This window comes from Tenrec ecaudatus, chromosome 4 (genome assembly GCF_050624435.1).
Source record: "Tenrec ecaudatus isolate mTenEca1 chromosome 4, mTenEca1.hap1, whole genome shotgun sequence".
Lineage (NCBI taxonomy): Eukaryota > Metazoa > Chordata > Mammalia > Afrosoricida > Tenrecidae > Tenrec > Tenrec ecaudatus.
Genome location: NC_134533.1, coordinates 110,423,296 through 110,443,888, shown reverse-complemented (window position 1 = coordinate 110,443,888; position 20,593 = coordinate 110,423,296). Strand labels below are relative to the sequence as shown.

Genomic DNA, 20,593 nt, shown 5'->3' with positions numbered 1-20,593 from the left:
GGTGATGTCCCAGAAAGGTGCTACAAAACGTATGGAATGGTTGAACCTGGTTTATATCTTTATTCAACAGTTGATAATTATCCTGTGACTATTATTAAGTAATTCTTATGCATGTGTGTGTTTATTTCTTTAGGCAGTCATTTATCTTACAGCTATGTTCTGAAAGGCAGGCAAGTTACCAGGCCTCAGGAGTACCTCATAAAATTTACATTCTCATAGAGATTGCAGAAGAGAAGCAAATGAGTGACCCCAAAGTCCCCAGAACTCTGCAGTATGACAAGTGCAATGAAGCAAGGAATGAGTAAACTGAGGTTGACTCCGGGAGGACCGGTGTGCTATAGACACTGGGTTAGTATCACAGCGTTATGTAACAGATTACCCAAAGCAACGTGGCTTCAAACAACAGATGTGAGTGTGTGTGTGTGTGTGTGTGTGTGTGTGTTGTGGAGGCTTGTAGTTCTTCACCAGGGTGTCAACAGCTCCAGGCTCTCTCTCAGAAGGCCCTGGAGGAAGATCCTTCCCTGTGCTTCCCAGAGTGTGGTAAGCCCATGCGTTCGATGGCTTCTGTTAGCTCAAGTCCAATCTTCACCCCTGTCTTCAGATGGTCATCTTCCTTCTGTGTCTGTCTGATCTTGCATCTCCTTTCTTTCTATAAAGACTCCACTCGTATTGGGGTTAGGGTTCACCCTGCTCCACTATGATCTCTTGTTAACCCATAGGTTTTATTCACAGGTGCTGGGATTGGGACTCAGCATACCTTTGAGGGCACACGAATGAAGCTCGGCCAGACACCGTGACTAAAGAAGTGCTTCAGGAGGAGGGCAGTCGGACTGGAGAGTAAGAAGGAAACAGCTGTGTGAAGAGGCCATAGGAGATCATCGCAGGGTGACAGTCTAGAGTAACTGGCCACACCCAGAGGAGGGAGCAGTGCCAGGACCTCTACCTGAGGCTGGAAGGAACAGAATGTGAGAGAGGTCCTTCATGCAGGGAAGAGACGGGTGTGGATGGCAAAGAGTCATGTGAGTCAAGTGAAAAAGCCCCGACTCGTTTTCAGTGCAATATGCTGAAAGATTTCCAGATGTAGGGGCCACCATCTAACATACATTCTCGAAAGCTCATTTTTGTTGCTATTTGGAGAATGAAAAGGAGTGAGGTTGAAACCAGAAGCCTATTAAGAAGTGCATTTCAATAGTCCTGCTGGGAAGCGGTGGCCAGGTGGATTGGGAAAGAAGCAACTGGATGCAGAATATATTAGGGAGGTATCGTTGACGGCATTCGCTGTCGGGTTAGATGCCATTGTCCTTAGTTGCTATCACTTGGTCCATTCCAACTCATGGTGACACCACATGTGCAGAGCAGAATTTCACCATAGATTTTTTTTCATTATTTTATTGCAGGCTCATACAGCTCTTATCACAATCCATCCATCTATCCATTGTGTCAAGTACATTTGTACATATGTCGCCATCATCATTTTCGAAACATTTTCTTTCTATTTGACCCCTTGATATCAGTTCCACATTTTTTTGGCTCCTACCTCCACCCTCCCTCCCTCATGAACTCTTGATAATTTATATTTTTTTCTCATGTCTTACACTGTCCAATGTCTCCCTTCCCCACTTTTCCATTGTGCATCCCCCAGGGAGGGTGTTATATGTAGATCATTTTGATTGGTTTCCCCTTTCTACTCCACCTTCCCCCTACCTCCCTGGTGTGGCTACTCTCATTATTGGTCCTGAGGGGTTTATCTGTCCTGGATTCCATGTATTTCCAGTTCTTATCTGTACCAGTGTACATGCTCTGGTCTAATGAGATTTGTAATGTAGAATTGGGGTCATGATAGTGGGCAGGGGTTGGGGGTGGGGAAAAAGCATTAGAGAATTAGAGGAAAGTTATATGTTTCATCGGTGCTATATTACACCCTGACTGGCTCATCTCTTTCTTGTGACCCTTCTGTAAGGGGATGTCCAATTGTCTACAGATGGAATTCAGGTCTCCACTCTGCCCTCTCCCTCAATCACATTGACATGATTTTTTTGTTCTGGTCTTTGATGCCTGAAAACTGATCCCATTGACATCTCACGGTCACAGAGGCTGGTGTGCTTCCTCCTTGTGGACATTGTTGTTTCTCATCTAGATGGCCACTTGTTTATCTTCAAGCCTTCTCTTTTTGTTGTTGGTTTTTGGGTTGTTTTCTTTTGTTGCTTTGCTTTGCTCTGTCTTGTATTGTGCTTATTATTGCCTCTGCCTGTCTATCTAGATAAGATAGACAGGATAAACAATCTGGAGGAGAAAACAATGGGACCTGAAGGTTCTGGGAAGAACAAAGGAGAGGGGGTGGTGGAAGAAAGGAAGGAGAGTGTCAACTAACTTAGGGACAAAGGAACAACAAGTGATCTAAAATCAATGGCAAGGAGGGTATATGATGCCTGGTAGGGCTTGATCAAGGGCCATGTAGCTGAGAGGAATTGCTCCAAAGCGTTTTCAAGACTATCACGAGTCAAAAGCAGACCACCAGGCCTGTCTTCCAAGGTGACTCTGGGTAGGTTCTGGCAACTAATCTTCCAGCTAGTAGTTGAGCACTTAATCATGATCATGAATCTTATTGGGTTGGATAAGAGGGGGTTAAAAAAAGCTAAGGATCAAGAATAATTTCTAGGATCCTAAATTAAGTATGTGGATAGGTGGCTGTGGCATTTTATTGAGATGGAGCAAAATGTTTGAGGCTAGAATTTTCCTTTGGATATTAAATTGGGAGTGCCAGTGAAACATTACAGAGCCAATATGCAAAGGTGTTTGGATATGAGAATCAGGTGATAGAGTTGGGCTGGAGACCTAAGTTTAACAGTTGTCAGAACATCTATGTCATCTTAAATGCTGGATAAGAACACCCAGAAGAGAACTGTAGAAAGTTAAGAAGAAGAAGAAGCAGAAGAAGCAGAAGCAGAAGCAGAAGAAGAAGAAGAAGAGAACTCCTTAAAGTTAGGTTCAAAACCAAAAACTAAACTCACTGCCATAGAGTTGATACTGACTCATAGAGACCTTAAGACAGGGTAGAATCGCTCCTATGATTTTCTGAGACTCTTAACTCTTAATAGGAGTATAAAGTCCCACCTTTCTCCCACAGAGCTGCTGGTAGTTTCCAATTGCTAACCTTGAAGTTAGCAATTCAATGCATAACTACTTTGCCACCAGGGCACCTTAAAGTCAGGTTTGTGCTGTTAAAAATAATATGGAAATAACTAGGGTCAGAGGATTAGAGGGTTTGATTGTATCAGAGCCCTGGTAGTATAGTGGTTATTCTTTGGACTGCTAACTGAAAGATCAGCAGTTCCAAATCACCAGCTTCCCTGTAGGAGAAACATGAGGATTTCTATTCCCATAGAGATTTATAGTCTGCAAAACCCATAGGGCATGTCTACCCTGTCCTATAGGGTTGCTACGAATCAACATTGACACAATGGCAGTGAGTTTGGTTTTTGTGGGTTTTATTTATGCAAGTATTAAACATAAAATAGTTAAATATAAAATTGTTTACATTATTAGACACTACTTAATATAAGATTTAGGGTTAGATATTTGGAATAACTGTATCAACGTTTTTGGAGTAGAACTGCTCCATACAGTTTTTTGTTTTTTGTGTGTTGTTGTTGTTTTGGCTAAAATAGCTAGGGTTCGCTTTTTGGAGTCACTAATGAAACTCATCCTGATGATATCGATTCCACCTCATAGTAAACTGAGAGGGGAGAGTGAAAAATGCCCTGTAAGGTTTGCACAGCTGCCAGGTACACAGAGGCAGATGTCACATCTTCCACCTATAGAGTGGCTCTTGAGTTCAAGCCATCACCTCTTCAATTCGCAGCCAAGTGCGGCACCACTGTGCCGCTAGGGATCCTTATGGAGTCACTGAGTGGGTTCAAACTGGCAACCTTCCATGAAGTAGTTGAGCACAAACTATGTACATGGCCCAGGTACCTATAGGGAAGAGTCGCATCCCTACTGCTTATTTGTCCTTTGGGAGTCGTGTGTATCCATGACGCTCACTCGCGTGGCCCTCAGGACACTGAGAAGAAAGGGCAGAGATCCTGGCCTAAGAAAGGGGAGGCCTAAGGGAATCCACTGCAAGGAGTCTTAATAAAGTAAGAGAGACAGCTTCTTCCTGCTGGGCCTCTAAAAACCAGACTGTTAAAAGGGGTTTTCTCAGAACACATTAGGCCCATCCCATTTACAGTATATGTCTATAAAGATCAGGGGAAAGCTCTTGAGAGCTTCATGCAATTGCTGACTCTTTATGCCTGGTGCATTCTTGGTTGTTTTGTTGTCCAACTTTGTTCTTTCTGGTAATGAGTGGTAAGACAGTTGCACCTGTGCCTCTGAGGACAGACGACAAGGACAGAGGGTGTCTGGGAGCCCTGTGCTCCACAGATAATCTCAAAGACTGCTGGGGAGTGGCTCCTGAGGACTGCCTTCGATCCTTTACAGCCCACTGCTGTTCTCCTCAGCCCACTCAAACGGCTTATCTGACTCAAGCACTCCATAACATGAAGCAATTTAAAAAGGAAAGATGCCTCTTTATTGCATGTGTGGACAAAAGACAGGGATAAACAAGACGCTCGTCATCCAGCCCTCGCTGTCTCTTCTGGGTCCCTGGATACAAGCCTGGCGGATCTAGGTTCACAACAGACTCGTGCGAAGACCCTAATGAGGGCCAGAGGAGGAGAACTGAGTACTGACAGGAGGGTCCTTCCACATGCGGCCACCCCGAGACAGGGCTCACACCTTTTATAGACCCCTTCCTCAGACACAATGGCAATCTTACTTCTGGGGATGGTCAATAAATCAAAACAGTCTTCTGCTGTGTCATATGAAGCACACAACATTGTGTGTGCACCTGTGATACTTTTGGAGCCAGTATTTGCAGGACCGGGCAGCATTATGTTCTGTTGGGCACAGGGTCGTTATACATTAGAACTGACTCAATGACACTGAACGACAACAACTTTTGAAGGTTGGACAATGCCCTGGCCTTGACTTGGGCCTTTCCCCAAGGGACAAAGTGTTTCCAGAAAGGATCTTCATGCAGAGTGCCCAAAGAGAAGTCTCTACGTCCTGTCCCTCTTAACCCCCAAGGTAAGATCTTCATAACAATAATTGGAATTAAAACCACAAGAGGTAAAGTAGGCTGTGACAGTTGTGGAAAGGGGGGTGGAAAGGCCAGCTGAATTTCCAAATCTGCCAGGAGGCAGGAAGCTGGTCTGAAGTGGAGCTTCACCAGCAGGAGGTTTCTTAAACTTCTTCTGACAAGGATAATGATGATAATTCATATGGCGTAGAGATGTCTAAGATTTGGATCACCAGCAGGGTAGCAAATCTGCAATGAAATGTCTTTTTCAAACCCCATAAGAAGAGAATGTTACCACCATTTTAGAACATTGTCTAAGATGCTTCTTGGCAGATCCCAATGAATTGGTTATCTACAATTTGCAGAAAAGAGTGGGGAAGCTTAGAAGGTGTAGAGAGTTGGGATACATGGGAAGAGTCTCTTTGTTTCTCTGGGAAATTTAAGGTTACTGATAACACCACCAAAGGAGGGAAAGGTGGTCACTCTCTTAGTTGATTCCTGGATTCTTGGCCAATGCTCTTATCATGGCTTTTCCACCATACTCTTTCCAGCAGATACATCATTAATAGCATCACTGTCCTCTGAAGTGATCATATTACAGCCAGTAACTTCAAATGACATGGGTTTAGATAGAGTCACTTCTTGCTGAGACCGCAGTGATTCTGGTTCTAAAGTAGCATTGGGACTCCCACAGTCTGATACAAGTTTTTCCATAGCGTGCCTTGGAAGGAAGTATAGGAACCCTGGGGGTACCATGAGTAAGCACTAGGCAGCTAACTGGAGGGTCAGGATTTGAACAGACCAGCTGCTGTGAAAGAGAAAGAGGTGCTAGTCTGCTTCTGTGAGGACTAATGTCTTGGGAAGCCTAGCAGGTCATTCTATTCTGGTCTACAATGCCACGATGAGTCTGGATCTATTTGGCTGCAATGAATGCGAGTTTGAGTTTGAATGCATGTATTTAAAACACACAAACAAAGAAACCCTCAAAGTGAGAGAATTTGCTCAGAACCACAAGCCCTATTCTAAGATTTCATCCTCAGGAAGTAATCAGGCTTGTGCCCAAAAGGTTTGCAGTGAGGATGTTCATCTCTGCAGTTTGTCTTTGTTGAAATATGGAATTAAACTGAATATATCCAGTAACAGAGGGCTGTTCAAATACACTGGGATATATTCAAAAGATGGAATACTAGGCAACCACTAACAATATTTTCCTAGGAAAGCATTCATTAACATAGAAATACATCCTAAATGGAAAAAGGACATTGGGAAATACTAGTCATACACACAGTACTACCATCATAAAAGCCTACTACTCTCATTTACTACTCTCAAGCCAATTCCAACTGATAGAAACTCTATAGGACAAGGTGGGATGGCTCTGTGGGGCTCCAAGACAAAATCTTTTTGAGAGCAGACAGCCTCATCTTTTTTACCATGGAGCGGTTGATGGTTCCGAACTGCCGACCTTGAGGTTTAGCATCCCAACGTGCTACCCGCTATTTGTTGAGTAGAAAAGGCTACACACTAAGATACTAAGAGGATTATTGCTAGATGGCGAGATTATGACTGTTCATCCTGTTTCCGACTTTGCATACTCTAGTTTTGCCATAGTGAAAAAGTATTACTTTAGTAATAAAAGTAGTAATTACTTTTAATAAAAAGTATTACTTTAGTAATAAGGCGGGGAGGCCCTTTGCTTTAAGATTTTTTTCCTTTAAAAAATTTTAAAATGCTTATTTTCTAAAACGAGTCACCCTCCCTTCACAATTCCCATTTGCCCTGGCCAGAGTTATCCCCTATTCAGAGTGTTTAGCTTTTGTTTGTTGACTACAGTGATCCCACAAGACGAAGTAGAACTGCCCGTTAGGGCAGTGGTTCTCAACCTTTCCAATGTCACAACCCTTTAATACATTTCCTCATGGTGTGGTGACCCCCAACCATAAAATTATTTTCATTGCTACTTCATAACTGTCCTTTTGTTACTGTTATGAATCATAAATACATATCTGTTATGCAGGATGTATTTTCATTGTTACAAATTGACCATAATGAAAGCATAGGGATTCATCACCAAAACAATATGTAATTGTATATTGTGAAATACTTATTTCTAATGACAAATAAATGAACATTTGTCTTGCAGCATGGTTACACAGTCTTCATGCCGGATACTCAAACGCGGGCGTATCTGCACGTGGGCGGACCCGTTTGGAGACGGATAGAGGAGCGGTGTCTGGTTTCCTAACACCATTGGAAATATGTGTTTTCTGATGGTGTCAGGCGACCTCTGTGAAAGGTCATTCGACCCCCCAAAGGGGTCGTGACCCACAGGTTGAGGACCGCTGCCTTGGTTGTACTCTTTGTAGAAGCCGATTGGCAGGCCTTTCTCCTGTGGACTTTCTGGGTGGGTTTGACCAGCCAGCCTTTCAGTTAATAGTCATGTGCACCAGCCAGGCTTCACTCAAAGGCACCTAACTGCAGCAACACCACCAGCGGCTTGCAGATAACTTCACGGATACTCTCGTGCTGGGCAAGCATATGCACAGGAGAACAGAAAAATGGTCTTCCACGTTGCATTACATTAAACCCTGACCCAAGGAGTCAGGAAGGGCTGGCTGCTGAGGAAGAAAATCTATCTCAGGGCATTTTAGAACTACTGCTGATAAGCAGGAATGGGACCAGGGTGAAGCAAGTGAGGCACTTGGCTTGGGCACAAAATCAGCATAACTAATGTACTAATGAGATCTTTTCAAAAACTCAAATGAATGTAAGAAGTACATGCAGAAATCAGGATGTTTCCCCTTTTGTCTCAGGTTCCAATGTAGCTCCTTGCGGCACTGCTAGTGACAGGAAAATAAGAGATAATGGGAGAGACTTCAGGGGGAGAGGGATCCTCTCCTCTGAGCTGTCCCTCTGTATCAGGCACTGTGCTTGGCACTTGTGCTATGTTGTCGGGAGCTGGAAGGCACCTCTCCCACCCATGGAGTTCCCTGCAGATGGAAGAAGCTTCTATTCGGTTATAGTCTGACCTTCTCTCCTGCCCCATCTCTTGCTCTGCAGAGAGATACTGTGAGTCACCTATGTGGCGACTTTGGGAGAGGAACTGTACACACGTCGCCCGGTTCCTTCCTCCCTCTTCACTAGTCAATTCCTTCCGTCCATCTATTTTAGTAAATAAATCCCAAGTCAATTGTCTCACTTTCTCAAGAAGTTCTCTCTCTGGGAAGGGTCTCTTGGTGGTGCAAATGGCTCATGTGTTCAGTTGCTAACTGAAAGCTTTGGATGTGGGTGTTCTTCATTGGCATCTATGTAGTTGGCTCTTATCCAGCGACTCGGGGATCATGGACCCTCCCAATATGTGGCTCCGCCAGTTTCTAGGGTACTGCAGCCCTTAACATCCTGCCACTAGGTTGGGGTTGGGGGTTGTATAAGGAATTGCATTGCATGTTCTATGGCCGGACGAGCCTGCAAGTGGTAAATATCATATACATCTCGGCTGGCAGAGTTCAATCCCATGGTTCACCTCGAGGCGGAGAGAAGCGTGGGGTCCCTTTTCTGTCCAGTGTGATGTCTCTGCCAGAGGAAAGGGCATAAGCTCTACCTCTAAGTCAAAGCATCCTGCTTCTAGTTCTATGATCCTGTGAAATCAGAAGTTACACACCCACTGTCCAGATTGGTCTTCGACGTGCCCAGCTTCAAAAGAAGTGTCCTAGACGTTGGAGTTACAGCTGGTACTCGCCCCTGAAGTAAATGCCATCGTCAAAATGTCAATTACAGGGATATGAACTTCATTGTATTAAAAGCAAAAGAGGAAAAATACTCAAAAGCGATCACTTCTTTTTTTTAAACTTTTCACCCACACCCCCCTTTTTTTTTAACTTTCTTTATGGTGAATTAGGTCTACATATCAGATAATCAGTTTTGTAGTCAGCAAATTTTATAATTTAACAGCCCTTCCACTCACTTGCCCTGTCCTGCGTGTACACACACACACACACACACACACACACACACACACCTCTCTCTTTTAGGATAGCATCTCCCCCTCATCAAGTTAACACCTGTCTACCCTCTACTCTATTACTTCCTTCCCTCTCTCTTCCCTTCCCACCCTTGGTAACCATCAAAGTCCATTTCTTTTGGTATGCAGCCTCTATTTTTAATTCATCTGCTATAGCAGTGGTCTCATATGATATCTTTCCTTTTCTGATTGACGGGCTTCACTCAGTTAATGTGAAGTCATCCCTGTCATGAGGCGTTTCATGCTTTCATCATTATTCTTTAGCAATTCGCAGTGTTCCATGTGTGTATGGACCAAAGACTCTTCATCCGTCCTTCCACTGATGAACTCTTTCCATGCTCTTGCTCTGGTGACTAGTGCTGTGACAAACACGGGTGTGCGTGTATCTCCGCATGCTTTGCTCCTTGCTTCTTTGGAGCAGGGTGTCAAACACCCTTACAATGAGCAACTCTGATTTTGTGATTTTACTCGTATTCGGTAGTTAAAGGGTTAACAAGGGAATTGTGTGCACCGCATTGCCTCGATCTCCCCTAGGCGCTATTTTCTTCATAACGATTTTTTTCTATTTTCGTTTTATTTCAGAGCATTGTGGGCCACAAAAATCACCTCTGCGGCCAGTATGAGGGTTCCAACCTCTCCGCACCCTCTCCAGCATGTATTACATCCTGTTTGTGTGGGTTTTTTAACTTTGCCATCAAAACCTGTAGGAGTAGTACTTTATCATTGCTTGGGTTTGCATCTCTCAAATGGCTAGTGATCTTGAACATTTCTTCATATATTTGTTAGCTGCCTAGATGTTTTCTTTGGTGAATGTCTGTCTGTTCATGTCCTCTGCCCATTTTTCACTGGGTTATTGGTATTCTTCTTGTTGAGGTGTTGCAGTTTTCTATAGATTTTAGAGATTAGTTCCTTGTTCAATATGCCATTGCCCATCTGTGGGTTCTCCTCTTACTCTTGTCATGAAGGCTTTTTGAAGTGTCTTATTTTTAGAAGGCCCAGTCATCTATTTTGTCTTCTGCTGTATGCATCTCTTTTGTTGTATCTGACAGTGTATTCTTGTCATGCCTTTCCATTTGTCCTAGTTTTTCATTAAGGACCCTTACATTTCTAAGATTTACACTGTGGTCTTTAATCCATCTTGGGTTCATTTTTATAGGTGGAGTAAGGGATGGGTCCTGTAAAAGTCATCATTTGTAAATTATCGTTTTACATTCTATTATTATCTGTACTCTCGAGGTTGTTTACATCAGCTAATGTTTATGGTGAGAAAATTGCATATAGGTGTGCCATTGCTCACTCTTCCCAGCTCTGCATTCATTAATTCATTGGAAGTGGAAATGAATGGAAATAGTTTTACCAGGGAAATCTGAAAATGCTGTAAGCCAAGCATCCTCCCAATTCTGAGTCAGTTGCTTAATAATTACAAGGAGACTACTGCCCAAGGCCGCAGGGGATACAGAGTAAGAGGTAAAATGGAAAACTGAACTACTCAAAGAACATGCTGCTCCAACCCACTTCAGTCAGAGAACATATGTTTTTGTTTGTTTCATAGATGGGCTCCTGTCTAAACTCTTGTACCAAAGAGATACCTACTGTTTTCAAAAATCATTAAAAACTGAACTAAGACTTTTAAGGTCCCTTGTTGCCCATTCATCCTTTAGTTCACGCATTCTCTTAATAACCACTGATGCTAAAATGTTACATTATAGACAGGGGAACAGCTCACTTGAAGTCACTTAAGATATTAGTTGGGAATCCCTGAGTGGTGCAAACAGATAACGTGCTAGGCTGTGAAACTGAAGGTTCAAGGTTCAAATTCACTCAGAGTTGTCTTATAAAAATAGTCTTGTTATCATCCATTGGAAACACTCTAGCACACAATTCTATGCTAAAACACATAGTGTTACCATGAAGTAGAATAATTCTGACAGCAATAACAAAATATTAGTCAAGAAATCAGAATTAGCAGGTACTGAGTTTAAATTACTATCTCAAGTCATGGAGAAGTAAAATGAGACTGAAAGAGTTAAGTGACTTGGCCATGATATACATCGCAAGTGTGTTAGTCTGGGTAAACTAGGGAAACAAAGCCACAGAAATCTTCATATATGTATAAGAGAGAGTTTTATATAAAGGGTTAAGTGTACATTCAGAAAACATCCCAACCCCATCCAGTCCAAGCCCATAAGTTCGATTTAGCCCATATGTCCGACACCGATCTACAAAGTCCTTCTCAAACTCACAAAACACTCACAATAATGCTGAATGCAGAAGGATCACAGGCCAGTGGGTATACAGTCTTTGAATCCAGTGGAAGTGTAAGCATCTTAGTGCTGGCAGGGGTCTCCACATGGCTTCTCCAGCACCCAGGGCTGCTTCAGGGTAAGTCCATGTGGCTTCTCCTCAGGGATGTCTCACAGGAAGTAAGCCTTACCAGCTAAAGCAGGGAATTGGCTAAGGCAGCTGCACCCTGGTTCGACCATCAGAAAGCAAGAGACCTGAGAACTAGAAAGACGCAGCTCACTAAGCCATTTATCTCTCCGCCCTTCAATTAACCCCACGTGTGCTTATTGGCCAGGTTGGCACAATAAACTTTAACTAGCCCCGCAAGCAAGTAGCAGACCTGCCCTCTGTCCTCCAAGTTCTGGCTTGCCTTACTTCATCTTGAATATTCCACCCAATAAATGTTTATTTGTATTCATCTTGGACCCAATACTGTTCTATGTGTTTGATCTATATCAGTGAATTCCTAAATAGTAACCTATTCCTTACCTGTCTGTCAGTTTGTCACACTGTGGTGCCTTGTGTGTGGTTGTGATGTTGGAAGAAAGATCACTGGTATTTCACATGCCAGCAGGGTCACCCAAAGTGAACTGGTTTCAGCAGAACTTCCAGACTTGGACCAGACTAGGAAGAAGGAGTAGGCTGTCTAGTTAAGAGGAATGAGCTATTGAAAGCCTTATGGGTAGCAGTGGAACATTGTCAGGGACTGAAAACCTTGTGAATGGAAGCAGAATAATGTAAGAGGTAATTCTCGAAGGTGAATCTTTCAGGTTGGAAAGCACTTAAAATATGACTGAGGAAGAGATGCTACACCAAGAGTATTGAACTGTCTTTAGGTGGACTAACGTTTACTTACTACCTCAATGTCTTACTTGCTGAATTAAGGTATGTATTATGCTACTAGACCACTGTCTGACATTGTCAGTGAATATTATTTTAAGTTTTGCTGACCTCTGACTCCTATTGTTTGTGTAAATAGTGTCCAGTTATGTAAGGTTTATTCAGTACAAGGCAATAATCCATGTATTGTGATTTGTAGTTAGCCTACATTTATTCAATCTCCCTTTCCCAATAACGTTGTTAACTTATTACCATGGGATAATTAATGATACTATAAATATAAAATCCTTATGCTCCAGGGAGATGATTGATAAGACTCTCTACCATAAAATAACAAGATGTCTCTATGGTAAACCAGAGACAGATAAGAACATAGACTCAGAAATGGATTTCGAGCTCAAATTTAATCCTAGCTCCAATCTAAGAACAATTAGTTCTTACTACATGGCCCTACTCCATACTCTCCCTTATTAAGGAAACACAGAAAATATGGAAGTGTGGTGAAGAAATTAGATGGTGTCTGGCTATCAGAAAGAATAGCTTCTGGGTTTTTAAAGGATGTTTTTCAAACCAACAACCCTCTAAGTGACACGTCAACTATGCCCACACGAAAGAAGCACACCAACAAATAATATAATCCAAGTGGATGATGGTGGAAGCCCAAAATATATTTGCAGGATCCGCCCAGGAAGTAAGCCTCTGGTGATTTACCTCTGACCATGATTGAGGGATGTGAAGAACCTGGTTATCAGACAGAGAGTATTGTAAAGATAAATCTGACTTGAGTAGTTAAAACCTTGTTATTTGATCTCCCTTTTGATACTCTTTGTGTTTGATCTGGTGTTTAATATTTTCTGTGAGTTTCTTTTCGTATTGGAGTTTACCTCTGTTGTATTTTGTCATTCTTGGTAGCCTTCTTGACTCTCTGCTATGTATCTTTCTATGTTTTTTGGTATATGAAACCCAGGGTGGATGAATCTACAAGACAATAACTAGTATGGCAGGAGAGTAGGAGGTTAAGGGGAAGCTGATATCGAGTTCAAGAATGAAGAAAATCAGTTTCAGTTTTGAACTGATTGTAGTAGTGGTTGTACAACACTGCTTACGTCATTGCCTTATGCAATGGTATGATGTCTGGATTAGACCCTAATCAAACAGTTTGAAAGAAAAAAAAGTAAAGGGTAAATATACATGAATTAACCTCTGGTGAATCCCCTCTGAACATACACCACGGATGTAAATAGCTTTGCTATAGTGAATCTAGAGAGAAAGTAACTGGATTAACAGTTTCTTGTGGGTATGATAGGGGAGGTTGGGAAGAAAGGGGCAGATAATCACAAGAAGTACAAGAAAGAAGAAAATGTTCTCAAATTAATTGTGTTAATGATTGTACAACTCTTCTTGACATGATTGAACTTTTGAATTATGTGATATGTGGATTATATCCCAATAAAACATTTTCAATAAAAAGTAAAAAATATATATAATGAAATATGCAAACACCTTAAGTTAGAAAAGCAGAGGAAAAGTATTCAGTATATCTTAAACTGAAATAACTAAAGAAAGATTCAAACCTCAAATTTCAATATTAAAAGTGTGTATGAGCAAAGTATCGAATAATGCAGGAAGCATGAAGGGAATATGGAAAGGAAAAAAAGAGAAGCTGGAAAGAATACACTGTGTGGGAATTGTGTCCAATCTGACCCCATCACAGTGGGACGAAACGCTAAGGATGTGCAACAGAGCAGCAAAGGGAGCTAAGCAACGAAGTCCCGAGGAAATACAAAAACTAGACTTTGGGTCCAGGGCGTGGCAGCCTATCAGACTCAACTAGAAAACACTCCTAAAGATCAACAAGCAGACCTGGATATATTTATAGGCTTTTCTTTTGTTGTTGTTGTTGGGTTTTGTTTTGTTGCTTTGTTTTGCTGTGTCTGGGTTTTGTGCTTATTAATGTCTCTGAATGTCTATCTCAATAAGATAGGCAGAATAAACAATCTGGAGGAGAAAACAACAGGACCAACAGTTCTGGGGGGATATGGGGGGGATGTAGTGGTGTTACAAACCCAGGGACAAGGGAGCAATGAGTGTTCTAAAATTGATGGCTAGGAGGGTATAGGATGCCCGGTGGGGCTTGATCAAGGGCAGTGTAGCTGAGAGGAATTACTGAAACCTGAATGAAGGCTGAACATGATAGTGGGACATGAGGAAAGTAAAAGGAAATACAACAAAGGACATTTATAGAGGTCTAAATACAGGCATGCACATATATTAGCATATTTATATATAATTATCGGGAAATAAATATTTCTCTATATATTTATTTGTCAAGTGTTAAGGTAGCAGACGGACATTGGGCCTCTACTCAGGTACTCCCTCAGTGCAAGAACACTTTGTTCTAATAACCTGGCATTCCATGATGCTCACCTTCCCAACACCATCACTGAAGACAAAGTGGGTATATAAGCAAATGTGGTCAAGAAAGCTGATGGTGCCCAGTTATCAAAAGATATAACATCTAGAGTCTTAAAGGCCTGAAGATAAACAAGTGACCATCTAGCTGAGAAGTCCACATGGAAGAAGTACACTAGCCTATGTGATCATGAGGTGTCGATGGGATCAGGTATCAGGCATCAAAGATCCAGAACACAAAATCATATCAATGTGAATGAGGGGGAGTGCAGAGTGGAGAGCCCAAAGCCCATCTGTAGACAATTGGACATCCTCTTACAGAAAGGTCACAAGGAAAAGACGAGCCAGTCAGGGTGCAGTTTAACAACAACGAAATATACAACTTTCCTCTAGTTCTCTAATGCTTCCTCTCTTCCCTCCCACCCCCCACGCCCACTATCATGACCCCAATTCTACATTACAAATCTGGCTAGACCAGAGCATATACAGTGGTTCAGATAAGAGCTGGAAACACAGGGAATCCTGGACAGATAAACTCCTCAGGACCAATAATGAGAGTAGAGATACCAGGAGGGTAAGGGGAAGGTGGTGGGGAGAAAGGGGGAACCAATCACGATGTCTACATATGACCCCCTCCCAGGTGAAGAGAAAACAGAAAAGTGAGTGAAGGGAGACATTGCTCAGTGTAAGACATGAAAATTTTTTTTAATAAATTATTAAGGGTTCATGAGGGAGGGAGGGTGGGTAAGAGGAGGAAGGGGGGAAATGAGCCCATACCAAGGGCTCAAGTAGAAAGAAAATGTTTTGAAATTGATGATGGCAACATATGAAGAAATGTGTTTGACACAATAGATGTATGTGTGGATTTTGATAAGAGCTGGACTAGCCCCCAATAAAATTATTTTTTAAAAATAATAAAATAAAATAGTTTTTAAAAAAGAATACACAGAATCATCGTACCCAAAAGAACTAATCAATATTCCACCATTTCAGGAGGTAGATGATGAGCAAGAACCACTGGTACAGAAGGAAGGAGTCTAAGTTGCACAGAAACCATTAACCAATAGCAAGCCGTCTGTAATTAATGAGATCTCAATGGAAATGTTTCAACAAGTGGAGGAAGCACTGGAAGCTCTCACTTCTCTAAACCAAGAAATTTGAAAGACAGCAACTTGGCCAACTCACTGGAAGAGAACCTTAATAGTACCCATTTCAAAGGGGACCTAACAGATTGTACAAATTATAGAATAATATAATTGATGCCACATGCAAGTAAAACTGTGCTGAAGATCATCCAACAACAGTAGCAGCAGTACATTGACAAGGAATTTCCCCAAGTTCAGGCTGGATTCAGAAGAGGACATGAAACAAGGGATATCATTGTTGATGTCAAATAGATCTCAACTGAAGGAGAACATTCCAAGACAGATGTTTACTTGTGTTTTACTGACTATGAAAAAATATAAAACTGTGGATCATAATCAACTATGGACAACTTTGAGAAGAATGGGAATTGCATAGCACTTCATTGTGTTCGTGAGGCATCTGTACATGGATCAAGAGGCAGATGTTTGAACAGAAAAAGGGAATGAAATGGTTTGAAATCAAGAAAGCTGGGTTGTCATTCCTCTAAGCATAGTCAGTGAATCTTACTGGGAATTCACGTGAAGAGGGGGCTGGGCATGTCTCTACTGGAGAAATTGATTATACTTCTGAGGATGGGTAAACCTGGTGGGGTAATGTACCATTCATGACATGCTTAACAACGCTTACATAGAGCCCCAGAGGAAAACACACGCCATATATTTTTTGCTATAATCGTTTTTTATTTTAAACACTTTTATTGGGGGCTTTTATATCTCTAATCGCAATCCATTCATTCCTCCAGTATGTCAAACACATTTGCACATATGCAGCCATCATCATTTTCAAAGTATTCTCTTCCCACTTGAGCCCCTGATCTCAGCTCCCCATTTCCCCACCCCACCCCCACCTTCCCCACCCTCCCTCACGAACCCTTGATAAGTTATAGATTATTGTTTTCATATCTTACATCTTCCTCCGTCCCCCTTTACCCATTTTTCCATTGTTGCCATGGGAGGAGATTATAGATTGATCCTTGTGATTGATCCCCCACTCCTCCCCCACTCCCACCCCCCACACACACACACTCGCCTAATCCTCCTGTATCTCTACTCTCATTGTTGACCCTGGGGGATTATCTATCCTGGATTCCCTGTATTGCAGGCTCTTGTCTGCAGCAGTGTGCATGTTCTAGTGTAATCTGACTTGTAAGGTAGAACTGAGGTCATGATAGTGGGGGAAGGAAGTCCCAAAGAACTAGAGGAAAGTTGTGTGTTTCATCAGTTCTATTTTGTACTTTTGACCTAGTTTGTACCCAACCCTTGGTGACCCAAGCATCATGCTATAGACAACTGGGACATGAGACTGTCCTTTAGAGGTGTACCACACCCTTCACGAACAACCCCAGAAGTACCCACTTTGGAAACTCACTAAGTAAACTGGACTTGACCTTAAACTCACTTGTAGCAGATCTAAGGAAATGAAATACTCCCTTGAACTTAAAATTGGAGTGCCTAGCACAGGGGTCAGCAAACTGCAGATCATGAGCTATATGCTGCTCTTTCAGTACATACATGTGGCTCTTAAGTAAAAATTTAAAAGGATATCATTCAGATGGTGGTGATTTAATTTGTTTGTAAGAATATGTTTATGGCTCCAGAATCATGTTTACATTGCTCTGAGGGACAGAATTGGCTCTTCTGTCTCAAAAGTTTGCCAATCACTACCCTAGGGGGAGAAGTAGATGATTGCTATTCCAAGCTTAGGGAATTGGTGGTCATTGGCCATTAGTTTGGTCCAGACCTATTATCAATGCAGCTTGAGTCCATGTTTAATCAATTTTAGATTGAATAACATTGGTATAACTCATCAACTTCTTTGTCACTAGCTTTAGTGGTTGGTGCATAAATATGAATAATAGTTGTTTTGATTGAATTTCCTTAAAAGCAGACAGCTATAATTCTATCACAGACAGCATTGTACTTCAGGATTGACCTTGAAAGGCCTCTTTTGATAATGAATGCAATGCCATTCCTCTTGATTGTCTTATTGCGGACATGGTAAACTATATAATTTTCTGATACAAGATGGTACCAATGCCTACAATATTTATTTTTATTCATTCAAGTTCATTTTTTAAAAATCACTTTATTGGGGGCTCATACAATTCTTATCACAATCCATACATCCATCCATTGTGTCAAGCACATTTGAATATTTGTTTCCATCATCATTCTCCAAACATTTGCTTTCTACTTGAGTCCTTAATATCAGCTCCTCGTCGCTTCTTGGCCTTTGGGCTAAGATCAAGTGTAGTATCTGTTCTTATCAGTTTAATATCTGATACGTCTTCTATCCAAGGACAATGTATTAAATGGATTTTTGGAACAGGAAGATGGAATAGGAGCTTGCTCCATTTACTCCATGCATTGACCTGGTATCGCAGTGCTTCCAGGAACAGGGCAACCACCTCAGGGAATTTTTTTTTAAGGAAAAAAGAAAAGAAAAAAAATCAGCTCCTCATTTCCCCCCTCCCTCCCCACTTCCCCCTCCCTCATGAACCCTTGATAATTTACAACATTATTATTTTGTCATATCTTACACTGTCTGACATCTCCCTTCACCCAATTTTCTGTTGTCCATCCCCCCAGGGAGGAGGTTCTTTCTACCCCACCTTCCCTCCACCCTCCAGGTATCACCACTCTCACCACTGGTCCTGAAAGGGGTCATTTGTCCTGGATTCTGTCTTTCCAGTTCTTATCTGTACCAATGTATATCCTCTGGTCTAGCGAGATTTGTAAGGTAGAATTGGGATCATGATAGTGGGGGGAGGAAGCATTTAAGACCCAAAATAAAGTTGTTTCATCTTTGTTACCTTGCAATCTGACTGGCTTGTCTCCTCCCCATGACCCATCAGTAAGGAGGTGTCCAGTTGCCTCCAAATGGGCTTTGGGTCTCCACTCTGCACTCACCCTCATTTACAATTATATGATTTTTTTGTTCTTTGATTCCTGATACCTCATCCCTTTGACACCTCATGGTCACACAGGCTGGTGTGCTCCTTCCATGTCGGCTTTGTTGCTTCTGAGCTAGATGGTCACTTGTTTATCTTCAAACCTTTGGGCTCATTTTTAATGACTTCTAATTTTCCTAGATTCATACTTTTCATATTTCAAGTTTTGATTATTAGAGCCTTCGGGCTCATTTTTAATGACTTCTAATTTTCCTAGATTCATACTTTTCATATTTCAAGTTTTGATTATTAATTGAGGTTTGAAGCTGTCTCTTCTCATTTTAAGGCATGCCACATCAGCAAGTGAAGGTTCTGAAGGCTTTACTTGAGCAGGCCTTACTCCATCAGGGTCCTCATGGCTGACTCTACTTTGAGAAGGAAGCTGGTCTTCAGTCATATTTTGATTGCCTTCCTGACCTCAGGAGTTCAACTTCTGGCACTATTTCTGACAATGTTCTGCTTCTGTTCATTAAAGTTTCTGTACCTGATAGAGTTTTGATGTTATCCATAGAGTTTTCAAAGGTTAATTCCTTCGAACCCAACAGCCTATTTTTTCTTCGTGGTCTGATGTTAGTCCTGTTCACTTTGAGTGACCCTGCTGGCATTTGAGATGCCAGTGACATAGCTTTCACCATGACACCAACACAAAAGCCACCGCGGTATTACAAACTGTCAGACAAGCGATGGACAGGTCAAATAGGTGAGCTAGATGAGGATGTGGTGGGAATCACAGAATGTGGTGGGAATTCCTGCATCTTCAAGTCCTTAAGGCTGGTGCTGATCTCTGCAACCCGCCCCCCTAGGAATGTGGTATTACTTTTGGTTTACTATTGTCCAAGGCAGAGCCTAATGGCTTTCCTATTGGAAATCCCAAGGATTTTCCTATTATAATAGCCCTCATTCCACATTCCAGGGATCCAATATGGAGATTCTGTCAGTTGCTGAGTGTGTCTGTTCCAATAATACGTTCTTGGATGGGGGAAATTACTAAAGTGTGTTTGGGGACTCCTTGGACCCACTGTGAGATGAATCGGAGCTAAGACTCCATTAACAACTTGAACTCCATATGCCACCAATCTGAATGTTGAGCTTTCAAAGTGTTTTGCGTCTCCTGGGATTATTCTCAATTGAAAGCAGTGTCCACTAATCCCTGAGACGTCTGATTATAATTTGTGAAAAGTCACAGATCGCTTTTGGGAAGGGCAGGAGAACGACTCACAGTATAAAGTTTTCATGGTGTAGGGGTGTCCTTACTCAAAGGGACCAGGCTTCGCCTTTGTTTAAGGGGTTCTGGGACTGTAAACTGGCTCAAGTCTGGGAGTTGACTGAGGGGTCATTACTCCTGTGATCCAAGTTAGACTGTTGTCCACATGATCTAGAATTTTTCTGTTCCAAGTGAATATTTAGCAGTGAATATTTAACTTCCCATCTAATTCACTCCCAAGGACATCCTGCTTAAGTAGCCATCACTGCATGTCCATACAAGTCAGGCTGTTCTGGTTAGTACTTTGACTCTATTGCCAATTATGGTAACAATACCCACCTTGTCTCTATCCACTGAATGCTACAACCTGTATATGGTGGGGGCAGGGGAGGGAATAATGGTTTTAATGAAAGTTGATTAGTATCTTCAGATGGGAGGGTCAGTGCTGGTGGCTGAAAGTTGATTAGTCTCTTCAGATGGGAGGGTCAGTGCTGGATGGAATTATGGGGTTCAATTCCTTCATCTTCTGGGTTACCAGCCCATCTAGCCCCATTCCATGTTTCAGGATCCTATTTCTTTCCAATCAGTGCTCTTATTTTAAAATCAGACACATTT

At 42.0% G+C, this 20,593-nt stretch overlaps 1 non-coding gene across 1 annotated transcript; it reads left to right on the top strand.

Annotated features, from left to right (window-relative positions):
* Nucleotides 1-18,041: 18,041 nt before the first annotated feature.
* Nucleotides 18,042-18,232, top strand: LOC142447383 (U2 spliceosomal RNA). Its single transcript, XR_012784111.1, has one exon. It is a non-coding gene; the product is annotated as a U2 spliceosomal RNA (small nuclear RNA).
* Nucleotides 18,233-20,593: the final 2,361 nt, after the last annotated feature.